Source organism: Amblyomma maculatum, unplaced genomic scaffold, assembly GCF_055883805.1.
Source record: "Amblyomma maculatum isolate TAMU_Amacu unplaced genomic scaffold, ASM5588380v1 scaffold_19, whole genome shotgun sequence".
Taxonomy (NCBI): domain Eukaryota; kingdom Metazoa; phylum Arthropoda; class Arachnida; order Ixodida; family Ixodidae; genus Amblyomma; species Amblyomma maculatum.
This window is the reverse complement of record NW_028146744.1, coordinates 8,846,037-8,860,019: the sequence shown is the minus strand read 5'-3', so window position 1 is coordinate 8,860,019 and position 13,983 is coordinate 8,846,037. Positions and strand designations below refer to the sequence as shown.

At 49.0% G+C, this 13,983-nt stretch overlaps 1 protein-coding gene and 1 pseudogene across 1 annotated transcript in view; one reads left to right on the top strand and one right to left on the bottom strand.

The window, feature by feature from the left end:
- LOC146171643 (mitochondrial-processing peptidase subunit alpha) overlaps nt 1–13,983 on the top strand; it is a 167,136-nt gene that overhangs the window by 98,307 nt on the left and 54,846 nt on the right. The gene's annotated exons all lie outside the window — the stretch shown is intronic.
- Nucleotides 7,901–9,966, bottom strand: LOC146171644 (uncharacterized; annotated as a pseudogene).

Genomic DNA, 13,983 nt, shown 5'->3' with positions numbered 1-13,983 from the left:
AAATACAGTCAACGCCCAAATTTTTGGACATGCCCGATATTCCGGAGGTCTTCGCGGCACCGCCACGAGCCCCATAGAATCAATGTATAAGGGCATCTGAAATTTCGGACGCTCGAACCCCCTGCCATCCGATTTTTTGGACTTTTTGACGCGACGGAAGGTCTGAAACCGCAACTGCGTCATACAAAGCCGCCATTTTGGCTATCTTCCAGTCTGCGTACCATGTCAAAGCTTTGAACAACTAGCCGTACCTAGCCGTCACACACCGATTTGGTCTGGCCACTCTGGCATGTTCACCGGTGCCTCTTCCGGAGTTTCCAGAAGCGCTGTCGACGCCGCGACTGTTTCGTCTTTTCGTTGCGCAGACTCATCGCAGACCACATGGTGTTTCGCTAAGCTGGTGCATGGTTTTGCTACGTGCTACGTATTGTGTCAAGTGTGCTCTGCGACGCTAGGCCTAGGTGCTTCGACACTTCGCAACAAGAGGATTTTGCTTGCCCACGATGGCCCCCACTCCGTCCTCGTTGTCCTCGTCGATGGCATCGAAGCACGGAAAACAGTACCGTCGGTTAACGATGGAGAATAAAGCCGCCATTATTAAACAAGTAATGAGCGGACGATCGCAGGCTGACGTGGGTTTCGCCACGCGGGCTGCGCACTCACCACAGAGGCAGCAGACTTGCCTGAATGTGACGTGATTGACATGTGCCCGCCCATGGACGACGCGATCAACGACCTCCGCTCTGCTGGGATTTCCATAATGATGGAAATAACTTTTGAACAGTTTGTCGACGCTGACAACGAGCTCGACTTCTGTGCAGAACTGACCGATGAGGAGCTAGTCCGTCAGGTTGTGGAGGATTCGGAAGACTCCGATGTTGAGAATTAGGAGCAAACGTCTGTGCCGCCTACGAGCGCCAAGTTGACGCGAGCATTGCTTACGCTTTCATCGGTGTACAGCGCTGACATGACTTGCTCAGATTGAGGCGAATATGATCGCATGCAAGCGGAACGCTGTCCAAACAAGGATCGACAAGTTCTTTAAGACACTGCAGCAATAACGCCGGCTGCCGTGACGACACATGCATAATAAACAGGCTGTCGGCTGCGTAGAGTTTTTGAATGGCTCTTTTTTATGCTTTGGTGTTTCGGAAGCCTAATAGACCTTATGCAAAATTGCTGCCATCTATCGGCCGCCGCGCTCGTTTCCGCCATGTTCAAGAATAGCTGCATTGAGGAGTGGCAAGCGGCATAGAGGTTGCGCTGCCGGCTGCGTTAATGCTCATTGTTGCCGATAATATCGATATACTGTTGTGCCCCTTGTTGTACGCAAAATTAAAATGAGGGTGTAAAAGAAAAGAAGCAACACGTTACATCCCTTGAGCTTTCTTTTTTAATATTTTTTCTTAAGCCTTGTGTTAATCTGCACTTGCGTGGTTGTCGCGCTAGGCGCACTTTCGATCAACAGTGCACTTGAATTGTAAAATATCTTATTTAGCGTGCATTGGAAAATTGCAAATCAGTACCCGGTGCTAAGGCAGACGAAATATATCGCTCACGGTGTGTTAAATTTGCCTGTAGATGGACTGCATATTGCCTTTTCGCATAAAAGATGTGCAGGAGTATTGTTCCTGATTTCCTTGTTGCGCCAATTCATTTCAGCTTTTAAGGTTTCATGCATACAAGCTGTCGACAGATTTCGCCAGTATGTATACGTCCAGGTATCCAGATAGAACAGGTTTCGGCACTTCAAAGGTGCCAGACTGCTCTCTTAAATTCCAGCGCAATATTCTAACGTCTTTACGCATTCGATTCATTGATGAATTGAATATAGTCGACTACGTCCAGGCTTCAGTTGCTTAATTTGGACCCCGGCAGTTTTCTTTTGTCCCATCCATATCACTGAATAATACAGTATAACCTCGGTAATTCGAACTCGGTTAATTCGAAATCCCGGATAATTTGAAGGTTTTCTGCGGTCCCGTATTTTCCAATGTAAATTTGGCCGGATAATTCGAACAGGCGGCCTGCGCCAGCCCGGTTAATTCGAAAATTTGGACTGCTATGCGGCAATGCCTGATCCATGTTTCGCCGCAAACCCGGCGAAACGACGGCCCTACGTAGCCGCAAGGCAAAGCCACATAGTAATGGTGATGATTTATAGGCGAAGCGCCCCAGCCAGAGCACTCTCTGCACAAAAATCGGTCCACAGTGCGCCTCGCGCACCGCCGAAACACGCGCCTGCAGAGGAGAAGACGTGCTTCACTGCAACACGGCGGGCATACCGGTTTTTATCACGTGACCTCGCCCCCACTCCATCCCTTGGTGTGCTTCGCCCACTCTTCCCCCGTGCCTCCGACGCTGCAAGTACGCCACCACCACCGCCGCGCCGGTCTCGCCTGCGCCATTTCTTTGTGTTGTGCGCTGTGGTTAGGGGTTGGCTACTGTGCCGTTTTTTTGGGCGGGACTGTGCAGAAGTGCTAGCTTTGTGACCATAGCAGTGCAGAAATGCCAAAGTACAAGACTTTAATGCTGCAGCAGAAGTTCTGCTTGATCCAGAAAGCAGGCAAGAGCGCTTGTTCGAAGACCGAGTTGGCCAAAAGGCATGGCGTGCCCCTCTCGACGTTGTCCACAATATTGAGCAACAAGTAAAAAATACTGGAGGCTTACGGCAAGACCTATTCTTCGAAGCGGTCACGAGTGCGGGCTCCCACGTATCAAGATGTGGAAGCTGCTCTGCTTCGCTGGCTGCAGAAAGCAAACGCTGCCCACCTTCCCGTCAATGGAACGCTACTGCGGGAGAAGGCCAACGACCTAGCTCTACAACTTGGGCACGAGGAATTTAAGTGCAGCAATGGATGGTTTTGCCGTTTTAAAGAACGCAATAATTTAACCTTTCTCACCGTCTGTGGTGAGAGCGGCAGCACTAACGAGAGCGTTGTCGAGGATTGGAGAAACCACACATTGGCGCCGCTGCTTAGCGAGTACGGTGCAGACGATGTTTACAACCTTGACGAGGCTGCACTTTTTTATAAGATGCTGCCAACAAAAACATTCGCAGTGAAGAACACCGCCATCAAGGGTAGGAAACAGGCCAAGGACAGGATTACTGTGCTGTTCGGCGCAAACATGTGCGGTAAACACAAGCTGCCGCTACTGGTCGTCGGGAAGACGGGGAAGCCTCGCTGCTTCAAAAATGCGCGGCTGCCGCCAAAGGATGAACTCGTCTACAGGCACAATAAGAAAGCCTGGATGACAGGTGCAATATTTGAAGAGTACGTGCGGCAACTTGACCGCAAGTTCGCGGCCACGGGCAGGAATGTCCTATTTGTCGTCGACAACTGCCCGGCACATGGCGACATCCCACATCTCCAGGCCATCAGGATGGTATTTTTACCTCCGAACACCACTTCGATCTCACAGCCGATGGACCAAGGCGTCATTCACCACACTAGGAAGATTTATCGGTACCACCTGCTCAAGCGCATGCTCCTTTGCTACGACAATGGCAAGGAGTACTCCATCGACCTCCTCGGAGCCATATGCCTCATGGTGTACGCTTGGAAACAAGTGGAGCCCACATTAATCAGGTGGTGTTTTGAACACTCTGGTTTTTCCAGTGAAAGCACTGTTGATGCCGATGCAGACCACCCTTGTACTACTACTCTTGACGAAGAAGGAGCAGAGTATTGCGACCGCATCAATGCGCTCTGCGCAGAGGATGAGTCCAACGCAGTCGGCTTCGCCGAGTATATCAACATTGAGAGCGAAGAGCAGACTGGCTACTCTGACTTGGAGAGTGAGATCACTGCTGGTACGAACATGCGCGATGACAGCGACGATAGCGACGACGACACCGACGAGCCTCCCCGAGCACCTGCTCTTGGTGAAGTTATCGGATCGCTGAACGTTATCCGCAGTTTTGTTGAGTGCCGCGGTGGAAGTTCAGAGATGTTTCGTCTATTTGACCAACTCGAGAGCATGACCTTAGGAGCCGCAAACTACCGGACGCGGCAAACCAGCATCTCTGATTACTTTCAGTAGTAATTCAAAATATGCCGAATAAAGGTAACATGTTCCTGCAATGAATTTTTTTGCCTAAGTCTTATTTCTTGGTGTGTTCGGTTAATTCGAAAACCCGCTTAATTCGAAGATTTCTCGCGGTCCCGATGACTTCGAATTAACGAGGTTGTACTGTACTGTTTCTTCGTTTAACCTTCATGGCGCGTCATGAAAACAGCGTAATGAGGTAGGGATTGAAACTGTTAACCATTTGACAATATCCACAGAGCAATATCGTTTGTAGCGAGCCATACCGCGCTTAGCAGTGAGGTTTGCTACTGCGGCTATCGCAGTAGAAGCAAGAATGAGCGCACACAGGTCTTCCAACTTTATTTTGTCTAAAAGTACCCAGCCCTATATATTGTGAGCCCTCCACGGATCTTCTTTCATTTGTACATACCGTGATCTTCGTCTTCCTCTTGTACATACCATCATCGTCCCGCGGCGCCGGCTCCGGCGCGCGCTTGGGTTTTTCTCCATCAGATTAAACGCTGATGAATGTGATATGCATCACATTTTTGTATGCCCATTGCTTGGTACATTCTACTACTTCCCTGAATTGATGCTGGCAAATAATGTTTGTTTGTTTGTTGTTTTGCAATACGGCAAAAAAAAAAAAAAAAGATCCCATGCATCACAGCTCCACACTGAAAACATTTGTGTTCTTTAAGGGGGGGACGCGGGTCTTAGAACGGCCGAAAATGGTCAAAAAATTGATTTTGAGAGAAACCCATTTCCTGAAGGTTTAACCTTTCGAGTACCTGCATTCAAATTATTAAGGGGGGACACCCCTCTTAGAACCATTTTTTTTATTTCTTGATAGATATTTGTGAAACTTTCCTAGCTTATGTATTTAAATGTGCGGGTTTCAAATATGCTTTTACTTTTTCTGTGAAACAAGTGGTTTTCAAAATGTTACATAATTACTGTTTAAAACATGCAGGTAATTTAATTAAGTAGTAACAAAAGCCACAGCAATGTTTTGCACATAGAAATGATCTAGAATTCCAACGGAATGCATTAAGACATAAATGAACGTTTTAGGCCCATTTGAGCAGAAGTTACAGCATGTTAAACTTCACCAGAAAAAAATTCAATATGGAGGCTCGGACAAATTGTATTGTTTTAAAATTGTACTAAGTTGTGATTGGTCTTGTTTTAGTCTTAATGCTTACACCAAAAGTTTATCTTTGTAACAAAAAAAGAACTATGAAGCTAGCCAATCTAGAACCCGAGATATTTTCCCTGCACTACAGTCGAGCCCACTTATAACGGCCCCACTTAAGACGAACTTTCGCTTATAACGAACAAGACCGGAGCGACCGCCAAAATGTACATTACTTCAATGGCACAAGATCGCACGTATAACGAACGTCCATGAGCGCTGCCGATCGGTTACAGCGAACGGACGGCGTAAACCCGGCGCCCCGATACGAGATAATGATGGGCTCCCATCCCTTTTGGTCTGTTTTCGCAATCCTCCTCGCAAGCGAGCTACCCTTTGCTCGCCGACGCGCGCTGCCTACGAGTGTCGGCGCGTGGTGTGGGCCCCTCCTCGCAACTCCGCTCCCCTCTCCTCTCGTCTTTGCCTGTCTCCACGGCGCCGGCCGCCGGCATAGTCTTCGAAGTTTCGTCGTTTCGTTTCCTGGCTGTTCCATTGAGCGGCCGTGCCAGGGGCGCGGGGCGCGGGGCGCCAGGAGGCAGGCCTCTCCATACGCTAGCAGTTGTACTGTTTGCACGGGCGGACTGAATGCGCAGCGGCGCGCTGCATTCAGTACGGTGGTGACGGTTCGTGGCCTCCGAGATTTGCGGAGGTAATCTCGGAGGCCATGGGCGGTTGAAAGCAACTACGGTAGGAGCCAACAGGTGGCAGCACTGACGCTCAGGGATGCCTCTCATTGGTCTCCCCGCTGCATACCATGCCCCGCTGTGTGTCCGTGCCGTTCCGTTCCGTTCCATTCCTTAGGCACTTCCGCACTTGCCTAGCGTGATTGTCGCACGTGCGCACGTGCTCCGTCAGTTGCGGCGCTTTGTTGTCATTTTCGTGTGTGTGGTGTGAGCGCTTCGTCTGTCGGGCCTGAGTCGTATAATTCGGGATGGCGGACAGGAATTGCCTGCCTCCAGCGGTCACGAAACGAAAAGCGCTGGACATGGCAACGAAGCGAGCAATTGTGACGGAACTGTCTCAAGGTGCTAAAAATTGCGAGCTGGTGAAGAAGTACAACGTGTCGAAATCAACCATCTCGACAATTCTGAAGAATAAGGAAAAGATCGCCAGCTCCGACGCCAACACAGCAGACAGAAAGCGCCTGCGGAAGGCCACCTATGCGGACGTAGAGGATGCGCTGCTGAAGTGGTTCGTCGACGCACAGGCTCGCAACATTCCGATAAGTGGACCAATGATGCTGGGCAAAGCCAAAGACTTCGCATTCCTACTAAATTTTCCCGACTTCTGCCCAGGCAATGGCTGGCTACATCGGTTCAAAGTGCGGCATGGGATTGTTTTTAAATCGATTGTCGGTGAGGCGCGTTCGGTAAGTGACCAGGACGTTGCCAATTGGCTTGCAACAAACCGAGCCATTATTGCAAGCTACGCGGAGCAGGATGTGTATAACGCAGATGAAACTGATTATTTTATCAGATGCTTCCAGACAAGACGCACTCCATGAAAGGGGAGTCATGCGCTGGCGGTAAACACAGTAAAGTGCGCGTTACAGTTCTTCTGTGCACTAATATGAATGGCAGCGACCGGCGCATGCCGTTTGTAATCGGAAAATCCAAGAAGCCACGTTGCTTTCGGAACCATGTACCCGTGCGCTACAGGCATAATACTATGTCCTGGATGACACGGGATTTATTCGCAGAGTGGCTGGGCGAGTTTGGCCGCGACATGCAGAGGCAAAGCAGGCGCGTGCTGCTGTTGCTCGACAATTGCTCAGCGCACCACGTGCAAACGTCTCTGACGGCAGTGACTGCACTTTTCCTGCCGCCCAATACCACTTCTAAAGTGCAGCCTCTCGATTTGGGCATAATACGCTCCTTTAAGGCATCGTATAGGCGCCGCATTGTGCAGCGCTTGCTCATCGCCGTTGACCGTCCGGCCGCTAACTTGCCGCTCCGAGTTTCATTGTATTCAGCCCTTGAGATGGTGAAGGCGGCCTGGGCGGAGGTGACGACCGCTTGCGTGCGAAGCTGTTTCCGCAAGGCCGGCTTCGTCGACGCAGTACCGGACGTCGGGCCTGATGCCTCCGATGATGATGATTCCGGCGGCGATTTGTGGCAGCGCGTCGTCGGCTCTGACATGGGAGGCCCTGGCATTGGTTGGCAGGATTTTATTTCTGCGGATGAAGACGCGGATATTGCGGAACCGTGCACGGACGAAGGCATCGTTTCTGAAGTGCGGGCCGAGAGCGGCGCGGAAGAATCAGATGAAGATGAAACGTCTGAGCCAGCACCCGTAAGCACATCTGTAGCAATGGGCTATAAGAGGGCCTCAGAGAACTTGTCTATGCCAAGGGACTCGGCGAAGAGCACGCTAGTGCTTTAAATAAACTGGAGACCGCCCTCATCGCATCTGCACTGCAGAAACAGACGAGCATCACAGACTTTTTTGCTAAGAAATAAATTTCGTGTTTTGACCGCCAACTTTTTTTTTTTCTCTTTTTTAGTTTGTGGTCCAGTTACTACGAACTTCGGGATATAACGAACGGACGCCGCGTGACGCTCAGGTTCGTTATAAGCGGACTCGACTGTACTGCAAATGTGTCAAAACTGTGGTTTTGAGAAAACGAGAAAAAACATTTCAAATCATTTTTATGCACACTGAGTAAATTCGCACTCATAGATATGCACCAGGGGCATAATCTGGGTGCATTGCACCTCTGTGCCGCCTTTTGGCTATCTTGGCGATGCCGAGTGATGACTCCCGCTTCTTGGTGGAACTGGAGCTGCGACGCAAGTCTTTCTCTTTAGCCCTTTTTGAGGCAGTGCTGCAGGTGTTCATGTCCAGCTCATCCAAGATTGCGGTTGTGGTGAACTCGTTGCCAGTGTTGAATCTGAGCACTGCTTCAGCAACAGCTGCTTGCACTGCAAACAGTGAAGAATGCTTTTCCTTGGACACAAGGCTCCAGATTACCGAGTGCAAGCTTTCATTGGAGTTTTGTGTTTTGCACCGTTGGCACCTCTGAAGCAGGTTCTTCTCGGCCAGGCGTTGATAGATAGGCAGCAGAGCTTCTCCAACATCCTTGGGCAAGTTGTACTGGTGCTTAGGCTGAACTTCACCTTTTGCCTTGGCAGCATTGTGGCGGCACCAAGAACTCTCACCAGTCGGACAGAGGTTGTGGTTATGCAGCTATCAGTAGAAGTTATGTGATAGTATGTTGCCATCATTGCCTGTTGCATGGCATCTACATCCCCTTCATGTGACTTCAAGGCACGGCCATAGTGCTGAGGTGGGTGATGAGTTCCGCAGTCAATCTGCCTTTTCCACCAAGGCCTCATTTTCCATCTACCTTGTGTTTCTGGACTAAATTGCGGAGCGCTGTCCCCATTCTTTTTTGAATGTGATTAACACAGTCCTCCTTCTCCAACTCAACAAAGCCATAAACTCTTGCTTCCTGAATAGCATTAAATGTACGGCTGTCGCCGTCACACAGAATGGTGGTGTAGCGCATGTTATGCCGTTGGAGTGACCTTTCAAAGAGAATCAGGCTAGCTTCAACTTCCATTTGTCCAGCTTTAGATTCGCTGTTTTTCTGGCACTGATGGTTGTTTTTCCACTGTGCATAGCCCTCACTGTCAGGTTTCGGGCCATTTTTGCATCCCAAGCAAAAGTTCGACAGAACAATGTAGTCGAGCACGTATCCCGTGAACAGCTCCACGACGGCCCCGACGCCTATATGGGAAGAGTGGCCTCGGGTCATCCATGTGCCATCGTAGCACACGGCAATATTGCCTTTGTGCCCAAAGCACAAGTCCTCATATAGTGCCTCCACTTTCCGCGCGCACTGGCTCATGGCAGCTTCAGCTGCCCGTGTTGCTGCAGGCTTTAGTGTCTGCTTCAGATGGCGTTGGAATGTCTTGTGCATTCCACGGTGCAAGAGTCCCATACCCGCAAATATGTCATTTAATGCAGTCTGACCGTTTTCCAGTAAAAAGCATCGCGCGACAGGCCAGCATGTTGATTTCGAAGGGGTTGCACCTCTTGGAGCCTTCCACCCGTCTCGAACTCCAGCTTTCCGCGATCTCATCGCAGGTATCACACACGACTATCAACTTCGTCGCGAGGCCGTTATTGCGATCACCACGGAGCAAATGCACTGGGCCGCTACACGTTTTGCACTGAACGGCGCTTAACAGCGAATTCAATACATGTAGGTCAACAATCACGTACGCCGCCGCAGGTTCTGTTGCCGACGCCGCAGAGAGAGACGCGGCGAAAGGCTCAGTCTTCCGCGTTGTCGCTGGCGCCGATTCGAGACGATGAAGTGTCGCACGTTCACGGGCAGTAGCTTCGTTGACATCACTATCCGTGACAGCTCCAACGTCGATGCGTATGCGGTTGATGTCGACACGACGTGCGCGTTCGTCGTTCTCGTTCGGGAGCAGAGCCGACAAAGGCCCCGGCGATGCATTGTCGTTCACGGCGCGGGCGTCGGACGGCAGCAACGCGGCAGCAGAACTTTGACCTTCGCCTTGCGGAGGCTGCGCAGGTCCAGACTCCTTGCGCCGTTTGTTTTTCCTCCGTTTCCGGGCGCCGAACCGATGCACAGAGTGATATTTCGTCCATCCTCCTGGCATTGCGAACGTCGCGTTGATGGCGTGGATGGTGGACTCTTTCAAAATGGCGCAGCACTTCAGGGGAGACAAGCCTTGTCCAAGGCTTAGCCAGTCACAAAACGCCATTTTTGTCACGTGCCCTTTTCGGCCAATGACAACGCGACGCGCACATTTTCTTTGTGGTGGTTTTGTGTGCGAATGGAAGGAGCACAGTGTTGCCGACCGATTTTAAAAAAAAGCTGGAGGCGCGGGCTTTCAAACGAGACCAAAACTGCGTCGGTGGAGCGTGTAGACGGCGTAGATGCCGTACAACGGGAAGGGCACGATTTGACCTCGATTTAAAGGGCAGCGCTCATGCCTTGGTAATTTCAGGTGCTTATTACAAAGCAAATACTGATTATTTCTTTTTAAGAATTTGTTGGCAGGTGCAAAATGACCTCGTGAATCCGAATATGGTAGAATTGAAAAGTTGATTTTTTCGCGATTTTTCGGTCCGAAAGAGCCGTGTCCCCCCTTAACGCTGAAGTCGGCCAGGAAATGCGATAAAATCGGTTTTCATAACATCACGGCAGCCGCAAATACCCCCCGAGAAGAGAAAATTTGTTCGAAATTCCCGCGCGCGCCACGGGCGTTCCAGCCGGGCGTTCCAGCCGGTCGATCGCCGCCATCTTGGGCTTGGTTTGAAGCTGTTTTCTTTGTGCGCAATTTGCGCTATCTTAAAATTGTGTCGCTCAAGCGGTATGGCTGCGAGCACCGGTTTTCCTAAGGCCGTTTATGGGGTCTGATTGACTGTCATGTGGCGCGCTTTTCAAGTGCGCTGTTCCACGTCTCCTATTGGCTGACGTGACCAGCGAGTCATTTTTTTTTCTTTCTCTTTTGCGTTCGCTGCCGTGGCTGCCTCTTAGCGTGCGTTTGCGCTCGCATTTCTCGAAGCACCGTTTTGTGTCTGTCTTTTTTCTTTTCTTCCCCTTGCGATCGAGATGCCGGACAGCGGTAGATTGTAACCGTGCACGCAACGAGCCTTTGGAAGTCGTAAGAAAGAGGCGTGGAACAAAAGCCAGAAGGCGCCGGTCGCAAGGGACTTGCGTTACGACGACACCGCGGGTTCAAATTACAGTGCGAACTGCATCCCAGATCACGATACACTGATGCCGCCGCCCCGTACTACTCTACGGCGGAGCCGATGCACTGTGTTGAGCGCTCGGCGCTAAGTCCGTTTTGTCGGGAAAGTCGGCGACCCAACTCGAGTTTCACCGCGGGCTTAGCGCGGAATGCGATGCCAGTACAGAGTTCGCGATTGTGGACATGAAAGCATTAACAACTTTATTCCGCACACGAAGCGCGGAACCTGCGGCGAGATCACGAAGATGCGAGCGGTCAATCGCACGAGCGTCACAACGGAGCTTTTCAGGGCCACCCAACTGTTTGCCACAGGCCCCCTTGGCACGGAACCGCTAGTTCCCTCAAGAAACCGTTTGCAGGGCTCAAGATATTATCCTTGGAGCTGGACATCCTAGCCCCGCGCTTTCATCGGCTTTTTTAAAAAAAAAGTAAACCCATAACTTCACGATTTTTTTTTTTTTACAATTTCGTCACATACACACTTCAAAATTTTTAGGAAATGTTTCGTTGGATGGAATAAGACACTTTTTGTTTTGTTTTGCAGGGGGACAGATGGGGAACACTGAAATAAAATCTGCACTTGAAGATTCCTCCCAAAATTTTCTGCAGTCAGAGTCAAAACTTCAAATGCAATTTTCTCAACTTCATATTTTTTGCCAACGTGACTAGCCTTACGTAACTTTTCATTACGTTCTTGTGGTACAATTTTAAGTCTTGCACCGTTGCATTCAGGAAGAACTGAACTGTGGAGATATGCTATTTTTATGTTGCAAGGTTGAGCATATCAAATTTGGGGGAGAGTAATGTCAGCTAATTATATTTAAAAATTATGGGACATCGGCTTAATTGGACATTTTTATATGGTAACGGACCTCCGTGATAATATAAATAGCATAGCTCCACATGGCAGGTCTTTGGCTACAGCTACATTTTATATAGAGCCAAATAATATTGAGGGAAAATGTCTTAATCACCCGTAAGAAATGACCTAATTAGGCAACAGTTATGTTTCCATAGTATGAGAACTAATTGAGATATAGTAAAACAAATTATATTTTTGAGAACAGCAGGAAGCAATACATATACACACCGAATTTCATTGTGATATCTCTAATAATAAAAAAATTTGTTTTAAGACTAGTGTCTCCCCTTAAGCTGTCAACTGACTGGACGCCCCATAAATTTGGACTTTGCAAAATATGTTCGGCAGCTATAAAAAGGAAACCGCCATTTAACATTGGACAGCCCATATACATTCGTTACTTTTTCGCAAAACGATTTCGTGAAGAATGTCGCTAGTGTCGAATATTGCATGAGAACGCAGTGCGATTAATTTTTTCATTCAATATCTTCACAAGCAAAGAAAACAATTAAACCTCGTTCACCCCTTTCCCCCCTCTTGTTTCACTACTGAGCTCATTCCTGACATGGACAAAGAAAAACAATTGAAATATTTCAATTCTGCCAAGAATTACGGAAAGAAAATGAAAAAATGCGGTATTGGAGAGGAGAAAGACTTTGCTGCAAAACCTGCACATTGCACAAAGAAAACTGCGCATCACACAAAGCACTGCTCGTATACGCGTCTACGAAGGAGCTTGACATTGCGTCTGGGTATAAGGCAGACCTCTGCTATGTGGCTTTGCAGGCAGCAGTATCTGCTATATATTGATTTTCACGAAATAGAACCACGATGTGACGGCAACAGGAGCTACATATCTGAGGAGGATCAGCGCGCACGGAATCACGTTGTTGACCTGTCGCGTTTCGCCAGCAAATTCAGGTGGTTGGGGGTTTTTGCCAGTAACATATAGAATATAGGATCTGCTATATCGTTGATTACACGCTAACGAGATACATCAGCTGCTAAACGTTCAGACAGAGGATGGGAACAGTAGTGCGCATGCTTCACTGGGAACTGTGAAGGTTCATCAGAGCGCAGTGTTTATTAGGCACCAGTCCTAAATTTAAAAAAAAAGACAAGAAACAACATTAAGCTCCTTCATGTACGCGTAATGACATAGCAGACATGTTTTACACCCGGAAACAATATCAATACGTTTTGCACTTTCATAGACTCATATTTGAGTAGCGTATCAAGGAATGCCCCGGAGCAACAACGAATGTTTTGCCATTTGTAGCTACGTTGTTACCACGTTCGCAAGAAGTTTTGGCAGTGCAGTATCGCTTCACGAAACAAAATTGGAATGTAGGCAGCGTGGACAAGTCAGTCGTCTATTATTCCATCATTTTTTGCTTTGAATGCGAATAAATAAACGGAAATCACGGCACAAAGCAGACGCAGCTAACGCAACGGCAGCAGCCGTAACCCGTAAGCGCAGCTGACGCACTCAACCCTTGAACATGGTGTCGCGTAGCGCGGTTCGCTGAAGGTCCGATAGATGGCAGCAATTTCGCATAAGGTCTATACCTCGTCCTTGACTGTTTTGATCCAAGAAATATTTGTAAAATGGTACGCCTTTTTCATGCATTCATTTTTTCGGACTGCCTCAATTTTCGGACGTTTTTGCATTCCCTAGAGGGTCCGAAAAATCGGTCGTTGACTGTACACGAATGTCCTTGTAGGAAAAAAAATAACCATAATTTAAGCATTTATTGTTCAGCTGATGTCATCCGACCCTTTGCCACCCGCAAGGCATCATGCACTCTCAGCTGTCACCCAGTCTGTTGTTTCCTTCTGTTTTTCTCATGCAAAGTGGGTGGCCGAAAAAGCCTTGGGGGCCCTAATTCAAAAACTGCACTGAAGTATCTAAGGAAACACGAGCTGCATCGCAAGTGATTCACAGGACATTCAGGAAGTAAAGGAGAGTGGAGATGGGAGGTGATGTTACATTAAAATGAGCTAGATCCTGCGGGCAAGCTGTTTGCTTGATAGTTAATATTGTGATGTAGCATTCATGCACATATTGTCATGTTGGCAAAAAGGCGTGTGAAGGCCGCAGAGCCGGTAACACAGAGAGCAGTCCAGGGACGAACGGTCCGAGCGCGAAACGGGAACTT